This window comes from Triticum aestivum, chromosome 3B (genome assembly GCF_018294505.1).
Source record: "Triticum aestivum cultivar Chinese Spring chromosome 3B, IWGSC CS RefSeq v2.1, whole genome shotgun sequence".
Classification (NCBI taxonomy): domain Eukaryota; kingdom Viridiplantae; phylum Streptophyta; class Magnoliopsida; order Poales; family Poaceae; genus Triticum; species Triticum aestivum.
In genome coordinates this window covers 488,963,598-488,985,845 of record NC_057801.1, presented here as the reverse complement: position 1 = coordinate 488,985,845, position 22,248 = coordinate 488,963,598, and positions in this window count along the sequence as shown.

Sequence of the window (22,248 nt, the reverse complement as noted above, 5' to 3'; positions counted from 1 at the left end):
CATAAACCCTAGGCGTTAAATTCGCACGCCGTACCGTTGCACCGGAGTTTCGATCTGGTCCGCACTTCTTTTTGGCCCGCCTGGCTTCAGCGGCCCTTGTTGGCTGCCCACCGCGGGCCCGACACTCCGCCTCAAGGATTTCCCCTGCAAAACGAAACACTATTGGTTTGCAGCATTTAAAATAAGGCATGGATGGATCTCCTTCAAAGTACAGGGACTTTGGTCTCGATTACCTTTGAGGCTGGAAGTAGTCCGGGATAGTCGGCCGTAATGGCCACTAAGGTGTTGTCCTTACTCAATTGGTGAAACACCCCATCAATTAACTCCACACATAAGTCCGGATCCTCTTGGGAATCCGGATCGAGGGACCGTTCTAGGTCCTCGGGCTGTGGGGAAGGGATGTTGATCTCCTTCACCATCTGGCGTAGCTCCTGCGTTAATATCGTCAGACTAAGTACTCAATTATGGGAATTTCGAAAGCAGGTACATAAGTGAAAGTGTTCGCTTACCCAGCTCGGAGGGCTATACATGGAGAATCCGCCCCGTGGGTTGACACGGAGGAATTCCTCCTCTTCTCCCTTGTACAAAGTGGATAAGATCTTCGTTAGAGTGGCAGCCGAATCTGGTCCCTTGCGACCACACCGGGTGGCGTCGTCCTCCCCGTTGAAATCCCACATGGGGTGGCCTCTGTACTGAAGCGGCTGCACCCCCCCGCGTAATGCATGTGGCCATGACCTCGATCATGGTCATTCCGGAATGAGCCAACAATCTTATCCGGCTCATCAAGTAAAGGACGTCCCTGTCAGTTTCCCTTTGAGGATTTCGTGGGCGCCAGCTCAGGCGTTTCTTTAACGGAGCATTGTTAAACTCAGGGAGGCCGATCCGCATAGGGTCCGGCAAGGGGACGTCATCCATATAAAACCATTCCGAGGGCCAGTCCTCGGACGCCTTCTTAGGGGTACCAGATAGGTATCCGGTCCCGGCGATGCGCCATAGTTCGGCTCCGCCCACTTGATAAATCGACCCCTCCCGAGAGCGCGGCACAAGGCAGAACAACCTCTTCCACAGTGCGAAATGGGCCTCGACGCCTGATGAAGTCATGTACCTGGGGTAGGGTCATGGACCTGTCCAAGGTACCCTCCCCCAGGACATCTTTAGAAGAAGCCGTCTTCCAGTCGACCTAGAGGGACTCCACTCGACGGACTAGAAGACACTCGACGAACATGAAGACACTCGACCATGAAGACTCACTCGACCACCAGAAGTTCAAGATCTACTCTGTATCCAAACGGTCTGTAATTAAGTAGTCTTTATGGTCATGATGATACTTTATGTAAGGCGTTACCAGTAACGCCTGGCCTTAATGTACTTTAAACCCTCCGCTATGTGGGTTGGCTGGGGTCTTGGCATCTTCTATATAATCCACCCCCTCCACTGGCAAAAGGGTTCGCACCCCTGTAACTCTCACACATATAATCCAGTCGACCGCCTCCGGGCACTGGGACGTAGGGCTGTTACTTCCTCCGAGAAGGGCCTGAACTCGTAAAACTCTTGTGTGCACAACTACTCCATAGCTAGGATCTTGCCTCTCCTTAGTACCCCCCTACACTACTGTCAGACTTAGAACCACAACAGTTGGCGCCCACCTTGGGGCAGGTGTCTTAGCGACTTATTGGAGAAGTTGCAATTTTTCCAATTTCCATCATCATGGTTTCAGGTGGAGTTTTGGTTGAGGGCTGCGAGATCCGTCTCGGCACACTCACGTTCGTCACCGACGACTCTGCCTGGCTGCAGGAGGCTCCGCTCGATGTTGACGCGCTCCCAGTCTGCGGAGCCACGCACTTTCGAGCGTGCGTTCGTGTGTCCTTTTGCGGCAACCGTCGACCCAGTATCGACCGGTTTTTGTGTCATCCTCCCTCCCAGCTTCCCGCCGGCGTAAGCGCTCCGGTCGGTCGAGGCTTCAGTGGTGGGTGAGGCACGTGGTAGCTCGCCAGTCGACCGCCACCCAAGTCGCGGCAATCGAGCCCGACGAATCTCTCTACGGCCTGTTCGACCTGTCGACTGGCTCCGCAGAGACTGCATCCGAGTGCGATAGTAGTGATCCAGTGGCGGAGATCCTGATGGTCAACGGACCGCACGTTCCCCCCGGCTTTCCTGGTGCCGAGGGAGGCAACGGCGGAGGCGACCCGTCGCACGTCCATGAGGAATACCTCCCCGAGCCCCTCAATTCGCAGCAGAGGGAAGAGCTTCGCTGCCGGAACATGGATGCGCTTCACACTCTGATCGTTGGAGAAACCCCTGAGTCTCGCGCCTTGGAGGACGCGAGCTTGGCCAACCTGGCCGAACGCACTCGACTGGAGAACCTTCAGCGGGCACTCGACGAGCGCGCGCGGCAACGGTTTCCAGACTCCAGTCGACGTCGGCTCTTTCCACCTCCGACTCAGGTATATCGAACTCCGATTCAGAATCTAGCAGCTGCAGCCCGTATAGCAGAATCAATTCAGCCTTCCCAGTCAGAGGCTGGCAGAGGCTTGATGCAGATCAGAGATTTGCTCCGGGCAGCAGGAGATCAGAATTCAGCTGTATCGCAGTCGCGGAACAGGATTCACAGCAGATCCATGGCAGCGAATACGGTCCAGTCGGCTCATAGCCCCAGATCGCCCCCGAGGCGTGAAGGGCGTGGTGACCAATTCGATCGCAACGATCGATGTCGAGTGCCTACTCCTCCCCCAAGGGGTGGATCTTATGTGCCTCGACAACAGGATGATAGATGCCAGCACACTGGCGGGCGAAGAATCCCAGTCGACCCCAGAGAACCAGGCTTTGATGCGAGATCCATCATCGTTCAAGGTCTGGTCGACCGGAACAGAGCTCACAGAGAGGGCAACGACAGAGATGTACCCACCAGCAGCCGAGTGCATGTCTACGGACCAGAGTGTTTCAGTAGAGCCATCCAAGTCGCAGTGATTCCTCCCAACTTCAGGTTGGCGACTGGAGTCAGTAAGTTCAACGGTGAGTCTAAGCCTGATACTTGGCTTGAAGACTACCGAGTGGCTGTCCAGATCGGCGGCGGGAATGACGAGGTGGCCATGAAGCATCTGCCTCTTATGTTGGAAGGGTCAGCCAGAGCATGGCTGAATCAGTTGACACCCAGCAGCATTTACACATGGGAGGACCTCTCCCGAGTGTTTGTCAGAACGTTCGAAGGAACGTGCAAGCGACCAGCAGGACTGACAGAGTTGCAATCCTGTGTGCAGAAGTCGAATGAGACTCCGAGAGATTACATCCAGAGATGGATCATGTTGCATCACAAAGTGGAGAATGTATCTGATCACCAGGCAGTCTGCGCCTTCAAGGAAGGCGTAAAGTATAGAGAGCTAAGCCTGAAATTCGGTCGAACCGGAGACATGTCTCTGAGTCGAATGATGGAAATAGCCACCAAATATGCCAATGGTGAGTAAGAGGATCGGCTCCAGAGCGGCAAGCATAAGTCAGTCGCCCAAGAAACCGGAGGAGGGAACTCCAGTCGGAAGCAAAAGCGGAAAGCCGAGCCAGCTGCTCCTGGAGAAGCCCTGGCCATGACTCAAGGAAAGTTCAAAGGAAAGCCCAAGGGGCCTTGGAATCCCAAAAAAGTAAAAGATAAAGAAGGAAACAACGTGATGGATTTACCGCGTCACATCCACACGAAGAAAGATGAGGAGGGTAACTTCATTTACCCGACGCATACAACTCGGCAGTGTCGACTCCTGATACAGCAGTTCCAAGGGAAGCAGCACAAGGATAAGGAAAAGGAGTCGGACAAAATCGAGGACAAGGAGGACAGTGACGAGGAATATCCGCAGGTCAATTCCACCCTGATGATTTTTACTGACGTTGAGAGCAAAAACCGACTGAAAGTTATAAACCGAGAGGTGAATATGGCTGCTCCGGCAACACCCAATTATATGAAGTGGTCTCAAACCGCCATTACATTCGACCAGTCTAATCACCCGACGCACATAGCCACCCCTGGGAGGCAAGCTCTAGTGGTCGACCCAGTCGTTGAGGGCACTGAATTATATGGCGGCAGTAGTTTGAATATATGAAGTGTTGATGGATGGCGGCAGTAGTTTGAATATACTATATGCTGAGACGCTGAAAGGGATGGGCATTCCGATGTCCAGACTCAGCACAAGCAACATGAGTTTCTATGGAGTCATTCCTGGCAAGAAGGCCGCCTCACTCGGCCAGATTGCTCTTGATGTGGTTTTTGGTGATTCAAAGAATTTCCGCAAAGAGAAGCTGACATTTGAGGTTGTGGATTTCCAGAGTGCCTACCATGCTATTTTGGGCAGGCCAGCGTATGCACGTTTCATGGCCCGACCATGTTACGTGTACCTCAAACTAAAGATGCCTGGCCCTAAAGGCGTGATCAATGTCACCGGTAACCGCAAGAAGGCAGAAGAGTGCTTCCAGAAAGGCTCAAAGATCACCGATGCTCAGATGGTGGCAGAAGAGTGGCAGGAACACCAGAGGAATGCGGACCCAAGTGATTTGTTGCGAGCCAAAAAGCCTGCTACGGAATCAGCGTTCCAGTCGTCCGGTGAGACAAAACCAGTTCACATCCACCCGACCGACCCCAACGCTGCTCCGACTCATATCTCCACAACACTCGACCCCAAATAGGAAGAAGCGATCATCCAGTTCCTCCGTGAGAATTGGGACATCTTTGCATGGAAACCTTCCGACATGTCGGGTGTACCCAGGGGACTGGCTGAGCATCGTCTGCGAGTCGATTCAAAGGCAAAACCTGTGAAGGAACATTTGCGACGGTCCGCCGTCCAGAAAAGGAAGCCTATTGGCGAAGAAGTGGCTCGGCTCCTAGCAGCAGAGTTTATCCGAGAGATTTGCCACTCCGAGTGGCTCGCCAATGTTGTCATGGTCCCCAAAAAGGGCAATTCGCTTCACATGTGCATTGATTTTAAGCATATCAATCGGGCCTGCCCGAAAGATCATTTTCCTCTTCCCCGCATCGACCAAATAGTCGACTCGACTACGGGATGCGAGCGATTGTCTTTTTTGGACGCTTATTCCGGGTACCATCAGATCCGTCTGTTTGGACCCGATGAGATCAAAACAGCTTTCATCACCCCATTCGGGTGCTTCTGTTATGTCACCATGCCATTCGGCCTCAAGAATGCCGGAGCCACGTTCATGAGGATGATTCAGAAGTGTTTGCTCACTCAAATCAGTCGGAATGTGGAAGCGTACATGGATGGCATTGTGGTCAAGTCACGAAAAGGTTCCGACCTGCTGACTGACCTTGCTGAAACATTTGCCAACCTCAGGAGGTACAATATCAAGCTTAACCCATCCAAGTGCACATTCGGAGTTCCTGGTGGAAAGTTACTCAGTTTTCTCGTTTCCGAACGAGGAATCGATGCAAACCCAGAGAAAGTGGGCACTATACTCCGAATGAAATGACCTCTGCGTGTGCACGATGTTCAGAAGCTTACTGGTTGCTTGGCCGCTTTAAGTCAATTCATCTTTCGTCTCAGTGAGAAGGCATTGCCTCTTTACCGACTAATGAAGAAGTGAGACAAGTTTGAGTGGACTCCTAAAGCTGACGCAGTGTTTGCAGAGTTAAAAACCCTGCTTTCCACCCAGCCGGTGCTTGCTGCCCCGATCAGCAAAGAGCCTTTGCTGCTTTACATTGCAGCCACAGGACAAGTCGTCAGTATTGTACTTACGGTCGAGCGGGAAGAAGAAGGGAAGGCCTTTAAAGTTCAGCGCCCAGTATATTACATTTCCGAAGTCCTGACCCCATCAAAGCAATGATATCCTCATTATCAGAAGCTTGTATATGGGATTTATATGACCACGAAGAAAGTTGCTCACTACTTCTCTGACCATATCATCACAGTCATCAGCGACGCCCCCTTATCAGAGATTCTGCACAACAGAGATGAAACTGGCCGAGTGGCAAAATGGGTGATTGAACTTCTTCCCCTGGATATCAGATTTGAGGCAAAGAAAGCTATCAAGTCCCAAGCAATAGCAGATTTCCTCGCCGAGTGGACTGAACAGCAGTTACCGACTCAAGTTCACTCGGAGCACTGGACTATGTTTTTTGATGGCTCTAAAATGCTGAATGGTTCCGGTGTCGGGGTAGTGTTGGTTTCCCCCCGAGGAGATAAGCTCAGATATGTACTCCAGATTCACTTTTATTCTTCCAACAATGAAGCAGAATACGAAGCACTCTTGTATGGGTTGCGTATGGCCATTTCACTCGGCGTCCGTCGCCTCATGGTCTACGGCGACTCGGATTTAGTGTTTAACCAAGTGATGAAGGAGTGGGACGTCAGAAGCCCAGCCATGACTGGTTACTGCAATGCAGTCAGAAAGCTGGAGAAGAAATTTGAGGGATTAGAGCTCCATCACGTCCCCCGACTGAAAAATCAAGCAGCCGATGACTTGGCGAAGATAGGTTCCAAAAGAGAAGCCATCCCGAGTGGCGTGTTTTTGGAGCATGTTCACACGCCATCAGTTCAAGAAGATCCTTTCACTGAAGAAGCCCCGCAGCCAAAAAGCGCCACAGATCCGACTGAAGTCGAGGTCCCAGCTGTGGTCGACTTAATCATGGAAGTTTTGGTTATCACTCCCGACTGGACAGTGCCCTATATCGTGTATATTCTAAGGAAAGAGCTCCCAGAGAATGAAGAAGAGGCTCGAGAGGTCGTCCGTCGATCCAAAGCCTTTACTGTCATGAGGGGACAGTTGTACAGAGAAAGTATGACTGGAGTCAGCCAGAAATGCATAACACCGGAAGAGGGTCGAATGATTCTCAATGACATCCACTCGGGGACCTGTGGCCATCATGCGTCCTCTCGGACCATCGTGGCTAAAGCATACCGAGTGGGTTTTTACTAGCCCAGAGCAAATGAAATGGCGAAAGAGATAGTTGACAAGTGCGAAGGATGTCAGTTCTACTCCAACATGTCACACAAACCCTCCTCAGCCTTGAAGACCATCCCGATCGTATGGCCTTTCGCTGTTTGGGGTTTAGATATGGTTGGACCACTGAGGACTGGCAGGAGCGGCTTCACCCATGTACTGGTGGCAGTCGACAAGTTCACCAAGTGGATCGAGGCCAAGCCCATTAAAAATCTTGATGCTGGCACTGCCATCGGCTTCATCAGAGAATTAATATTCAGATATGGATTTCTGCATAGCATCATCACTGATAATGGGTCAAACTTCGACTCCGATCAATTCAAAGCTTTCTGCGCTTCCCAAGGTACACGAGTCGACTATGCTTCAGTCGCCCACCCCCAGTCAAATGGACAAGCAGAAAGAGCAAACGACCTAATTCTCAAAGGACTGAAACCCCGATTGATGCGCGACCTCAAGCACGCAGCAGGCGCGTGGGTCGACGAACTCCCATCAGTTCTTTGGGGATTGAGGACTACCCCAAATCGGTCGACTGGGAGGACTCCGTTCTTCCTAGTCTACGGGGCTGAGCCGGTCCTGCCAAGTGACCTGGTTCACAATGCGCCGTGAGTCGAGCTCTACTCTGAAGCTGAAGCAGAACAAGCCCGGCAGGATGCAGTCGACCTCCTAGAAGAAGAAAGAGAGATGGCCATGATCCGATCGACCATCTATCAGCAAGACTTGCGTCGATTCTATGCCATAAATGTGAAGAGTCGAGCCTTCCAAGAAGGAGACTTGGTCCTCCGAGTGGACCAACAGAAGCCACACAAACTCGCCCCTACTTGGTAAGGCCCCTTCATTGTTACCAAAGTTCTCCATAATGGAGCATACCGTCTGTACAACGTCGATCGCCAGATTGACGAGCCACGAGCTTGGAATGCGGATCTGCTACGCCCCTTTTATACTTAAGTATTCACTCAGATGAGTTGTAATAAAAGAACTTCTGTAATTTATTTATCAAAGACAAGAGTTTTATAATTTTCCCAGTGATTGTTGTTACCTTCGTCCACATAAAACAGTCCCCCCAGCGGGTGGCTTAGCTGCAAATCCGTTTCGCCTAAGTTTGTAAAAGAAAATCCTACCGAGTGGTAAGCCAGCCTTCCACTCGGAGGCTTAGCTGCAAATCTGTTTCGCCTAAGTTTAAACAAAATCCTACCGAGTGCTAAGCCAGCCTTCCACTCGGAGGCTTAGCTGCAGCCCAGTGCTCGCCTAAGTTTTTGAAAATCCCACCGAGTGGTAAGCCAGCCTTCCACTCGGGGGCTTAGCTGCAGCCCAGTGCTCGCCTAAGTTTTTGAAAATCCTACCGAGTGGTAAGCCAGCCTTCCACTCGGGGGCTTAGCTGCAACCCAGTGTTCGCCTAAGTTTTCAAAAATCCTACCGAGTGGTAAGCCAGCCTTCCATTCGGAGGCTTAGCTGCAACCTAGTGTTCGCCTAAGTATAAAATACAACGTGCGCTCCGCAAGGAGGACGAGGCGCAGGTCGACTCCTCCTTTCTCCTTCCGAGCTACGCCACAAATACAACGTGTGCTCCGCAAGGAGGACGAGGCGCAGGTCGACTCCTGCCTTCTCCTTCCGAGCTACGCCACAAATACAACATGTGCTCCGCAAGGAGGACGAAGCACAGGTCGACTGCTATCTTCTCCTTCAGGGGTACACCATAGAAATCCTACCGAGTGGTGAGCAAACCTCCCACTCGGGGGCTTAGCTGCAGCCCAGTGCTCGCCTAAGTTTCTGAAATCCTACCGAGTGGAGAGCAAACCTCCCACTCGGGGGCTTAGCTGCAGCCCAGTGCTCGCCTAAGTTTCTTAAAATCCTACCGAGTGGTGAGCAAACTTCCCACTTAGGGGCTTAGCTGCAGCCCAGTGCTCGCCTAAGTTTCTTGAAATCCTACCGAGTGGAGAGCAAACCTCCAACTGGGGGACTTAGCTGCAGCCCAGTGCTCGCCTAAGTTTCTTAAAATCCTACCGAGTGGTGAGCAAACCTCCCACTCGGGGGCTTAGCTGCAGCCCAGTGCTCGCCTAAGTTTCTTGAAATCCTACCGAGTGGAGAGCAAACCTCCCACTCGGGGGCTTAGCTGCAGCCCAGTGCTCCCCTAAGTTTCTTAAAATCCTACTGAGTGGTGAGCAAGCCTCCCACTCGGAGGCTTTGCTGCAGCCCAGTGCTCGCCTAAGTGTGACGAGTACAAGTCGATTGTGCTTCGTACCGACCTGCAAAAGAGCATCACAAACACTAGTATATATTCCAAGCAAAAGATGATGATCATTCGAAGGCAGAAGCAAACATATTCGACGGCAAACCTAAATTCATATAACGTCTTACGGATCCAAAAGTGCTCAGGCACCAAGCCTGTTAAAGTTTGTCGGTTACAAAAACTACACAGCATTCCGAGGCAAATTTAAAGCATCAAGCATAGAAATTTTTTACCCCTCCTGAGGAGGGCTGGAAGGCGCAACGAACTCGTCCAGGTCGATTCCATCTGAGATCCGAGTGGCAGCAGCGATGAAGGTCCCCATGAAGGATCGGAAGTCATGCTTCTTGGTATTGGCCACCTTGAGAGCTGCTAGCTTGTCTTCTCGCGCATCCTTGTAGTGGACATGGACAAGAGATAGAGCAACGTCGGCACCGCACCTGGCAGAAGACTTCTTCCATTCTTGCACTCGACTTGGAACTTCGTTCAGTCGAGTCATCAGGGACTCAAGGTCATTCTGAAGTGCTTCTCCTGGCCAGACCGCTGTGTCGATGCGCGACGTCGCAACCTTCAGCCTTGCAAGATAGTCAACAACGGCAGCAACGCGAGACTCGAGTCGGAGCACGCTCATGGCAGTTTCATCCTTCACAGGAGAGTTGATGGGATCCAGGCTTGTCTCCAGTCGACCAGTCTCCTCCTCAAAGTTCTGGCAGAACTCTGTAGACACAACCCCAAAGTTAAGGCAGCAGTTTGGTGGCGAGGTCAAAATTAAAAAGCCTGTCAGATACAAAGGGTTACCTTCAAGCATGAGGAATAACTTCTTGGCGAGTCCTCCCAGATAAGCCTCCAGATCATTCTTCTTTCCCACCAGTTTGCTAGCTTTGTCACTCAGGACCATCTTGTCATTCTTCAGTCGAGTGACCTCCTGGTTGGCCATGTTGAGAGCAGCTTTCAGATTAGTGTTTTCCTCTTCAAGTTTGCTGATCGAAGCCAACTTTTCTTCTGTGAGCCTGGTCTTCTCAGAAGCTGCTTTTTGCGCCTCAGCGAGGTCAAGATCATTCTTCAGAGAATCCCTCAGTTTATCTGTAAAATCACAGTAAGATCAGACTCGGGGATGGACAAGAAGCAAAGGCAGTCGTCAAGATTCTCACCAAACATACCTTTTGCCTCCTCCTTTGCCTTCATGAAGTTCTCCTGGACGAGCTTCAGATCAAGTTCGAGTTGGATATGCTTGTTCTCCAATTCAGTATAACGAGCTGAAAGCTCGCAAGATTTCTGCAAAAAACCAATCGACAAACGTCAAAGATAGGTCACTTTCGAGTGACTAAGAGAAAAATTGTAGTATTTCTAAGACTACAACTGAATCTAAACATTCAACTGTAGTCTCGGGGACTACACCCAGTGGGTGCACTCAGCGTGCCCCCACTAGTTCTATCAGCTAGACTCAGAGTCGATCAGTCGACCAAAAAAAAGAGTGTGTGTGTTCTCCAGACTATAGTCGACTGCCAGCAGTCGACCACAGTCTCGGGGACTACACCCAATGGGTGCACTCAGCGTGCCCCCACCGGTTTTTGATTCCATTCGACTAGATCGAGTGAAGACAGTAAAAAAAACTCAAGACATAAAGACTATGGCCCACTGCCAGCAGTCGACCATAGCCTTGGGGACTACACTCAGTGGGTGCATTCAGCGTGCCCCCACCAATCCAGAATCTCAATCGACACACCCAGTGGAACACCCAATGGGCGCATGACAGATACTAAAATTTTCAGAAAGAAAAGTTTTCAGATACCATATCCTAACAGAACAGGCAGTGACCGACCAACCTAAACATTTCTCTGAAGGGCTGAACTAGCGTCATAAGCTGCTTGACTGGCGTCTCGGATCGCCTTCACTTGCTCCATCATAACCCCCGCCTGGCGTATGGCTTCTTTTGTAGTGCTTGCATGGTCTTCAGGGCCATGGTGGGTAGAGAAAAGCGAAGGCTGACCGGCACTTGACGACGAAGGGCGAACACTAGTCAGCGGCACCGCAAAGGATACGGTTCGCCGAGTGACACTGTCACCCTCCGCAACCAACGTCTCAGGTGCCGATACGACCTGAGCTGCCTTGCCAGCGGACGCTCTCCTATTCCTCCTCTGCCTCAGTGGTTCCTCGTCTTCATCATCATCAGGAAGATCAATGATGATATTAGATGGAGCTGCAGAAAAGAGTCAAAGTTAAACACAAAGATCCCACCGACTGAAAACGAAACTTCAAAGGTCATACCAGGGTTGGAAGTGACGGCATCCTCCATTTCTTGATCTTCAGGTTGGCTGAGGTATCAGAAGTAGCAGCACTGCAGTTTCAGAAATCAGTTGGTCAGCTAACGAGTCGACCAAGAATAAATCCATGAGAAACAAGAGGACACAAGTTATGTCATTACCCAGAAATAGTGGGAATCACCATCTTCATCTTCGGTAAAGACTTCGTCGGCTTCGACGGAACCACTCGAGATTGCTTCGGTGCTTTCTCAGTCGGCGCCGGAGAAGTCGTCCGAGGACGCTTGGTCGATTGCACAACAGGCGCGGCCCCCTTGTCGCGCTCAACTGCAGGGTCATGGGCAAGCTTGGACCTTCTTTCAGAACGAGAAGGCGCTACTTCCTCCTCCTCTTCCTCCTCCTCCTCCTCATCGAAGCCAACATCTTCATCACCCTCGTCACCATCCGATTCCCACTCCTCTTGACTTTCACCTCCACTTCCCTCCTCCTCCTCGGTCTGTGCTTGCGCCCCATTGGGCATCAAATACAACTCAGTGGTAGCCTGAAAGACAACAGACAAGACAAAAGTCAATCGACTGAGCCGCAGCAAAGCAGAATGGACGAAACGTGATTACAGTCGAAGATAAGTAGTCATACCTTGTCTGGTTCATAAGATTGGTCGAGTGGCGGGATCCTCCTGGCCCCGCGAGGGTTGTCCTTGTTTCCTATGATGGCCGTCATCCACCTCTCCAGCGTGACGTTGTCGACCTCCTCTAGGTGGACTTGAGTGGTGTCTTCAGTACCAGAGTACAACCACATCGGGTGGCCGCGGTATTGGAGTGGCTGGATGCGCGGTCGAAGGAAAACCTCCAGAAGGTCCATGCCAGTTACACCATCGCAAATGAGTTGGACTACATGCTCCATCAACATCTTAACCTGAGCCTTCACCTCCGGAATTACTTTCAGAGAAGACGGCTTGTTCACTCGACTCATGGCGAAGGAAGGGAGCCCAGTCGACTGCCCTGGCGTCGACCGGTCTTGGCAGTAGAACCAGGTCGACTGCCACCCTATAACTGACTCGGGAAGGGTCATAGCTGGAAAAGCACTCTTACTCCTCATCTGCACCCCAAGACCCCCGCACATCTGGATTATTTGGGTTCTCTCATCATTCGGATTAGCCTTTTTAACCGTCTGAGAGCGACAAGTGAATATGTGTTTGAAAAGACCCCAGTGTGGCCGACAACCCAAGAAGTTTTCGCACAAAGACACGAAAGCGGCGAGATAGGCAATGGAATTAGGTGTGAAGTGGTGGAGCTGAGCCCCGAAGAAGTTTAGGAACCCCCGAAAGAAAAGATGCAGCGGCAGAGAAAACCCACGATCGACATGAGTCGCTAGGAGGACACACTCACCCTCCTGAGGCTGCGACTGCCACTCCGTCCCCGGAAGCCTCGCCACCCCGTGCTCGATCAGCCCTTCATTGGCCAGGTCGTCGAGATCCTTCTGGGTGATAGTTGAGCGGATCCAATCCCCCTGGATCCAACCTTGCGGCAGGCGGGACCGCGACGAGGATCCGCCCCGACTGGTCGCTCTCCCCTTCGCCTTCGCCGTCGCCTTCTTCGCCCGCTCCAAAGCCGCCGTCTTCTCTTTCACCATTGTCGCCGACGAGGCCGGAACGGAGCAGCGGCGCTGAGCAGATGGCAAGCGCAGCGGATGAATCTGAAGACGGGAGAGGGGAAAATGAGGGAGCACTGTTCAAAAACCTCCGTCCGGTTCCTTATATGGAGTCACTTTCGAGTGGCTGACTGGTAGGCCTAGGCAATCCTGTCAAATCCCGAAACAGTCATGCGAGCGATACGTGGCGAAAAAGGCAGCACGGCAATCGAGGCATCTCTGCCTTATCCCATCCGAGTACCGCGCCCTTCTCTACTTCGCGCGCTTCTCGAAATTCGGATCCTACCGAATCCGCTAACCGCAGGACAACTTGTCAGACGGAAGATCTCCTGTGATCCGTCACTCAGAATCTAAGTTTATAAAGTTCACTCGATAGATATAAAGAATGGATCAAGGCGACTGAAAGAAAAGTTGACACCCTCACTTAAAAGCCATTGGTCCAGAGTAAGACACATTTACAACAACGGAAAGCAGGTCGGAAAGATTATCAACTCCTTCCTCACTCAAACCTCAATCCATTCGGGGGCTAATGATGAAGTCATGTACCTGGGGTAGGGTCATGGACCTGTCCAAGGTACCCTCCCCCAGGACATCTTTAGAAGAAGCCGTCTTCCAGTCGACCTAGAGGTACTCCACTCTACGGACTAGAAGACACTCGACGAACATGAAGACACTCGACCATGAAGACTCACTCGACCACTAGAAGTTCAAGATCTACTCTGTATCCAAACGGTCTATAATTAAGTAGTCTTTATGGTCATGATGATACTTTATGTAAGGCGTTACCAGTAACGCCTGGCCTTAATGTACTTTAAACACTCCGCTACATGGGCTGGCTGGGGTCTTGGCATCTTCTATATAAGCCACCCCCCTCCACTGGCAGAAGGGTTCGCACCCCTGTAACTCTCACACATATAATCCAGTCGACCGCCTTCGGGCACAGAGACGTAGGGCTGTTACTTCCTCCGAGAAGGGCCTAAACTCGTAAAACTCTTGTGTGCACAACTACTCCATAGCTAGGATCTTGCCTCTCCTTAGTACCCCGCTACACTACTGTCAGACTTAGAACCACGACAACGCCCAAGAATAGCTCGCAGAGGGCCACAAAGCCCGCAACATGCAGTATGGAGGCAGGCGTGAGATTGTGTAGCTGGAGGCCATAGAACTCCAGTAGACCTTGGAGAAACGGATGAATTGGAAATCCGAGTCCCCTTATTAAATAAGGAACTAGGCACACCCGCTCTCCTCGAGAGGGATTGGGGACGCTCTCCGCCTGCTCTCCGCCGCCATAGGTGACAATCCCGGATCGAACTGGGACCATATATGCCGGGGGGAGTAGCCCCTTGGATTAAAGCACTACTAGCTTGCTATGCGGGACAGAGCATCTCTCCCAATCCCCAGGGTTGGGGCTGGGAGCACGAGAAGAGGAGCCGCGTCGGCTGCTATGATGGAATGGATTTTATGGTCAAAAGCGCTCCGATGAAAGCTTGCGAAGGGGAGATGGTGTGGTTCGGATCTAGATCCTCGTCTCTTTTTATATAGGCAGCTTATTTGAGCAGCTAGGAGGAAAATGTAAAAATACCCTGGCTTTTCGCATTCGTTCGACACGTGGAAGATGGCCTTTATTGGACGTGGAAGCCAAGGAGCGCAGCATTTATTAGAAGTCGGACACTATTCTACAAGTATATGGAGCTGGAGAAGAATCCGCCTTGCAATGCCGAAGACAATTTGCACGCCAGACTCGTCGTCATTGAAGCCTGGTTTGGGGGCTATTGAGGGAGTCCTGGATTAGGGGGTGTCCGGATGGCCGTACTATGACCTTTGGCCGAACTCCCGGACTATGAAGATACAAGATTGAAGACCTCGTCCCGTGTCCGGATGGGACTTTCCTTGGCGTGGAAGGCAAGCTTGGCGATACAATATGAAGATCTCCTCCCATTGTAACCGACTCTGTGTAATCCTAGCCCTCTCCGGTGTCTATATAAACCGGAGAGTTTTAGTCCGTAGGACGAACAACAATCATACCATAGGCTAGCTTCTAGGGTTTAGCCTCTCTGATCTCGTGGTAGATCAACTCTTGTAATACCCATACCATCAATATTAATCAAGCAGGAGTAGGGTTTTACCTCCACCGAGAGGGCCCGAACCTGGGTAAAAACATCGTGTCCCTTGTCTCCTGTTACCATCTGCCTAGACGCACAGTTTGGGACCCCCTACCCGAGATCCGCCGGTTTTGACACCGACATAAGTGATTATGTGTTGCTATTAAACTCTCATTTAAGATTTTTTGCAGGAAAACTTCTCTCTAAGGGGAAGGTCCTTACTTTATCGAGGAGGTCTATCGTTCCGGTGCCATAAAAATCAACAACTTCGAAGGCACAAATCCAATGGTGATGAACGGTCAAAGAATCAAACACTATATTTCAGGTAATCCTATAAATGTTGAAACTAATATTATTGAAACCGTAACCCCGGAGGAATACATAAGAGACACTTTCCAAAATGTTTCAGACTCCAAAAAGGAATAGGTATGTGGTACGGTAAGTAAACTGACTCCAAAAGAATTCTAATGACATTTTTTCTCTGTTTTGGAATATTTAAGAATTTTGGAAAGCAAGAAGTAATCCTGGAAGGACACGAGGCCTCCACGAGGGTGGAGAGCACGCCCCCTGCCTCGTCGGCACCTCGTGTGCCTCCCGGACTCCGTTTTCTTGCATGTTACTTCTTTTGGTCGGTAAAAATTCATTATATAATCTCCCAAAGGTTTTGACCACCGTATCATGCAAAAATCTTCTGTTTTCGTTTCGAGCTGTTTTTCTGACAGATCTAGAGCATCATGACGTCACCCTCCTTCAACAATGAAGACAAGGATGCTTGGCTATTAAAGATATAGCTGAAAAGAGAAGAACCTGAGGAGATCAACAAGGATGAAGGGATCAAGAAGGCCATCGAGGATCAAGCTCCGGCGGTGGAAGAAGAAAATATCCCTCAACCTCTGCCTAACCTCTTTACCCTAACTGAGATTGAAGCTTTCAAGATGATTGAGTTAGCTCGCATACAAAACAAGTATCTCACACAGGAAAATATTTTGTTGAAGGATCATATCATCGCACTCAAGGGCATTATCCGCAAGTTGGAGGAGCTTCTACGCTCGATGTGCGATTATCCACCATCATCATCACCACCTTCATCACCTCCGAGGACATAATCACATGGGTATGGGCACTCCCCTTGGCAAGTGCCAAGCTTGGGGGAGGTGCCCCGGTATCGTATCACCATCACACTCCTATCTTTACCATTTTTCTTAGTTCGATCCTTTTAGTAATATCTTGATCTAGTAGAACAGAGTTTTGGTATGAATTAGTTTTGAGTTTTGCTTTGTGATTCTTCTATGTAATTGAGTCCGTGAGCTATATAATAAAGATTAGTGTTGAGTCAAGGGCTTTGCTATCTTGCTATGATCTTGAGAAAATAGAAAGAATAAAAAAATTAAAAGAGTTCATATTGATCTTACGGATAGTAATGACTTCACACATAAAGAGTATGAGGCATAAAAGTTGTCGGGAGTTGACAAACATAGTTTTGGTCATCGTTGCAATTAATAGGAAGGAATAAAGAAAGAGAGGTTCTCACATATAAATATACTATCTTGGACATCTTTTATAATTGTGAGCACTCATTAAGTATGACATGCTAAAGAGTTGATGTTGGACAAGGAAGACAACATAATGGGTTATGTTTCCTCACATCTTAGTTAAAGTATATTGTCATGGATCGTCCAACATGTTGAGCTTGCCTTTCCCCCTCATGCTAGCCAAATTCCTCGCACCAATTAGAGATACTGCTTGTGCTTCTAAATATCCTTAAACCTAGTTTTGCCATGAGAGTCGACCATACCTACCTATGGATTGAGTAAGTTCCTTCAAGTAAGTTGTCATGTTGCAAGCAATAAACATTGCTCTCTAAATATGTATGACTTATTAGTATGGAGAAAATAAGCTTTATACGATCGTGTGATATGGAAGTAATAAAAGCGACGGACTGCATAATAAAGGTTCATATCACAAGTGGCAATATAAAGTGACGTTCTTTTGCATTAAGATTTTGTGCATCCAACCCAAAAAGCACATGAAAACCTCTGCTTCCCTCTGCGAAGGGCCTATCTTTTACTTTATGTCTTCTACTTTATGCACGAGTCAAGGTGATCTTCATCTTTCCCTTTTCATTTTATCCTTTGGCAAGCACCTCGTGTTGGAAAGATCCTGATATATATATCCAATTGGATGTAAGTTAGCATGAACTATTATTGTTGACATCACCCAAAGGCGAATACATTGGGAGGCGAAATTATAAGCCCCTATCTTTCTTAGTGTCTGATTGAATGTCCATAACCATAAGTATTGCATGAGTATTAGCAATTGTAGAAGACTATATGATAGTTGAGTATGTGGACTTGCTGAAAAGCTCTATCCTTGACTCTTTCTGATGTTATGATAAATTGCAATTGCTTCAATGACTAAGATTATAGTTTGCTAGTTCTCAATGAAGTTTCTGAACCATACTTGACATTGTGAATAGTTTGTTACTTGAGCATAAGAAATCATATGACAAAATCTATGTGTTGTTGTTATAAGAATGATCATGATGCCCTCATGTCCGTATTTTATTTTTATCGACACCTCTATCTCTAAACATGTGGACATATTTTTTGATATCGGCTTCCGCTTGAGGACAAGCGAGGTCTAAGCTTGGGGGAGTTGACACGTCCATTTTGCATCATGCTTTTATATCGATATTTATTGCATTATGGGCTGTTATTACACGTTATGTCACAATAATTATGGCTATTCTCTCTTATTTTACAAGGTTTATCATGAAGAGGGAGAGTGCCAGCAGCTGGGATTCTGGTCTGGAAAAGGAGCAAATATTAGAAACCTATTCTGCATAGCTCCAAAAGTCCTGAAACTCCACGAAAGTCATTTTTGAAATAAATAAGAATTATTGAGCAAAGAAAATACCAGAGGGGGCCCACACCCTGGCCACGAGGGTGGGGGCGCCCCCCTACTGGGCGCGCCCCCCTACTGGGCGCACCCCCTGTCTCGTGGGCCCCCTGTTGGCCCTCCGGTGCCCATCTTCTGCTATATGAAGTCTCTTACCCTAGAAAAGATCATAAGCAAGCTTACGGGACGAAACTCTGCCGCCATGAGACGGAACCAATCTAGGGCTCTGGCGGAGCTGTTCTGCCGGGGAAACTTCCCTTCCGGAGGGGGAAATCATCACCATCGTCATCACCAACGATCCTCTCATCGTGAGGGGGTCAATCTCCATCAACATCTTCACCAGCACCATCTCCTCTCAAAACCCTAGTCCATCTCTTGTATCCAATCTTGTATCAAAACCACAAATTGGTACCTGTGGGTTGCTAGTAGTGTTGATTACTCCTTGTAGTTGATGCTAATTGGTTTACTTGGTGGAAGATCATATGTTCAGATCCTTAATGCATATTAATACTCCTCTGATCATGAACATGAATATGCTTTGTGAGTAGTTACGTTTGTTCTTGAGGACATGAGTGAAGTCTTGCTATTAGTAGTCATGTGAATTTGGTATTCGTTCAATATTTTGATGAGATGTATGTTGTCTCTCCTCTAGTGGTGTTATGTGAACGTCGACTACATGACACTTCACCATTATTTGGGCCTAGAGGAAGGCATTGGGAAGTAATAAGTAGATGATGGGTTGCTAGAGTGACAGAAGCTTAAACCCTAGTTTATGCATTGCTTCGTAAGGGGCTGATTTGGATCCACTAGTTTCATGCTATGGTTAGGTTTACCTTAATACTTCTTTTGTAGTTGCGGATGCTTGCAACAGGGGTTAATCATAAGTGGGATGTTTGTCCAAGAAAGGGCAGTACCCAAGCACCGGTCCACCCACATATCAAATTATCAAAGTACCGAACGTGAATCATATGAGCCTGATGAAAACTAGCTTGACGATAATTCCCATGTGTCCTCGGGAGCGCTTTTCTCATTATAAGAATTTGTCCAGGCTTGTCCTTTGCTACAAAAAGGATTGGGCCACCTTGCTGCACCCTATTTACTTTCATTGCTTGTTACCGTTACAAATTATCCTATCACAAAACTATTTGTTACCTATAATATCAGTGCTTGCAGAGAATACCTTACTGAAAACCGCTTGTCATTTCTTTCTGCTCCTCGTTGGGTTCGACACTCTTACTTATCGAAAGGACTATGATAGATCTCCTATACTTGTGGGTCATCAGTGTCGTGCGTTCGGTACTAGATCGGTTGGAGCGCGAAAAAAGTTCAAATACATCGACCGCGTTGTGAAACGCTTCCGTTTACGGTCTACGAGGATACATAGACACACACTCTCTCTCTCGTTTCTATGCATCTCCATGGATAGATCATTGCGTGTGCATATATTTTTTTTGAAATTGCATGCTACCTTCCCCAACAGGGAGCCACTCCAAGATACCTTTAACCATCCAACCCAGTCTGGCACCAGCCATGGCCTCGACCAAATCTTGACAACAACAAACCCCCAGGTGACCCACAACCTGTCGGCCAAGTAAGAGCAATCCCTACGATGGGGATCCATCCACTAGCAGAAGGCAGCGGCCACAACACTCCTAGCCGTGATCGGCTTCCCGGGTCGGTGACCCCCACCCTGTGATGGATCTGTGTAGGCGGAGGCTCCCAAGACTAGCGGGGCAAGGCGGTCACAAGCCCTCCTGGCAGCCACCACCTCAACCTGGCCGGCCACCCAATGGCGCAATGGGAGGAGCAAGCCCACCGGAGGGGCGCGACTATTTCGAGCTAGGGTGCAGAGGGGGGATACACCCCTTACCACCGCCTAGGACATCTCTAGCGGATGAGAGAGGGAGATGATACACCATTAGAGAACACGGGATGCATTCATAAGAAAATGGAGCTAAAGAGAAAGACTGTTAGGGAATTTCCAACGCTGACCCTCAAACCTCCTGCATCCGTTTGGACCACGTTGTTCGGACAACGGAAGCCATCCAACGCGGTCCTGTATTGGTCCGCGGGGCGGTCATGATGTGATTTCTCCCACAAACTAGAGACAAACGGGGGAAGGGGTGGTGGTTTTCAGGAGTCTGCACTGATCCCAAGCATTGTTCTGACTGCCCTAGCCCACCAAAAACCCCATCCCCCTCCCGCTCGTTTTTGGTTAGCATCACTCCAAAGTGTCAACGCCCGCATTCATGCCCGGCCGGAGCGGACGCGACCGCTCACTGGTGCGGGCATTAAAGCGGTGCGCCGGCCGAGATAGTGCCGTCCGCGCCGCTTCCCGGTGTAGGCGACTGCCGCGCATTCACATGACACGATGGCCACCCGTCCATCCGTCTGCCGCCCACACTGTTGGCACGCGGTTTCCGAGGCGTCTCCTCTGGTGCCACCCATCCATCCCTCTGCGTCCCACAATTGCTATAAAAACTGGTGCCCCGGCCATAGCCACAGTCATCCACCTTCGATCCCTCTCCGCACCACTCCCCCCCCCCCCCCCCCCCCCCCCCCCCCCCGCCAAAGCTCTCTGGGATGGGCTGACGTCAGATTAGAAGAAGAAGATGGCCGTCATTGCTGCCGGTTGTCTGGTTGGCAAGAAGCCGGAGGAGGACGGCATCCAAATGGAGAACGCCGCCAGCGACGAACCGCCGCCACCCTCCTCCTCCGTGCCAACCTCGCCGGTGCATTCACCTTGACCATCGACGAGGCCCGTGCCCATTACATGGACATGGTGCGGGAGGAGAGGGAGGAGCAGTTCTGGGAGGCGCAGGCCAACGCCGCCTACAACCACCACCTCCTGCAAGAGCACATGCATGCGGAGGAGCAGCTCACCGCCGGTAGGGCTATCGCGCCGGACACAGACCTGGTGGAGCAGCAGGCACTGCTCGAGTCCTACCAGTCCGCCTGCGAGATCCGCCTCGGAGGAGGTGGCGGCCGCCTACAAGGAGGGCGGCGACGCGGGTGAGGCTGTTTTCGGCAAAACCGGCGACGAGGAGGACATCGACGAGTCTGCACCCCGCCACGACGACCACGAAGCCAACACGTCCGCGGGCGTAGCCGGCAGCAAGGAAGAGTAGTGCACTGTAGGTCGCCGCCGCTCATGTCCCAGGAAGGCCACCGATCCTCCCCTCCCGTCGACGCCATGCTTGGTGGGCTCAGTATCTTTGGTCGATTTGTCACTTGGTGGCGATGTGGAGGTGGACAACTTCACTTCCCGGGCCTCCGGAGGCGGAGCTGAAGAGCGTCGAGGCGGAAGTGGAGACAGTGAAGCTGCTGTTCTCGGGGCTAATAACTGGACACGGGGAACGGGCGCCGGCGACCATTTAGATTAGGTATTAATTATACCTCTAGAGCTGAACTAGCACCGCTTTGATCTAAATGTAATGAAATTTGTCATGTTTATATGAAATCCAGAAGTGTTTATATGAAATCCTTCCTTGTTTACATGAATTTTATCCAGTTTGTTGAAAAAGAGTTTGAAACGTATGCGGCTACGATTGGCTGGCGGCCTCCCGCATCCATGTCTGTGGGCTGGTTCCCCTATCCGCAGACGGATGCGGGAGAAAATTTGCGGGTTGCTGTTGGAGATGCCCTTACATTCCCCTTAAAATATAGAGCTGCAAATTAGTTATGTTGATAATATATCAGCTTTTGTATTTAAACCCATCTACAGAACTATGGTTTTCACAAGAATTCTAGAAGCCTACAGTTGGAAGGGTATTGTATATTGTGTACTTTATTATAGTTTTGGCCAGATACTACCTGTATTAGTATCTAGAATAGCTTCAACTTGTTGTGGTATTTTTTTAGTGCCACATCAATATTTGCTTTTCCTCGCACTCTTCTAATCAATACTCTTAAGTGGTTATACCCCCACACCAACATGTCGTTATAGGCATCTAGCTAGTTATATACACAATAATGACATGAGCTCATCTCCTAAACAACTGATGAGGGCAAGATGACTAACTAAACACCATGCTAGAGCTCTCATGTTACATGAATCGTGCCAGATTGTCAGTGTGCAAGCTTCACTCGCGTTCTTTAATTATTTTGCGAGACTAAAGCTAACCAAAACTGAAGGAAGTAAACTATAAGGAAATCTACGGTTCCATGGAAGAATGACAGT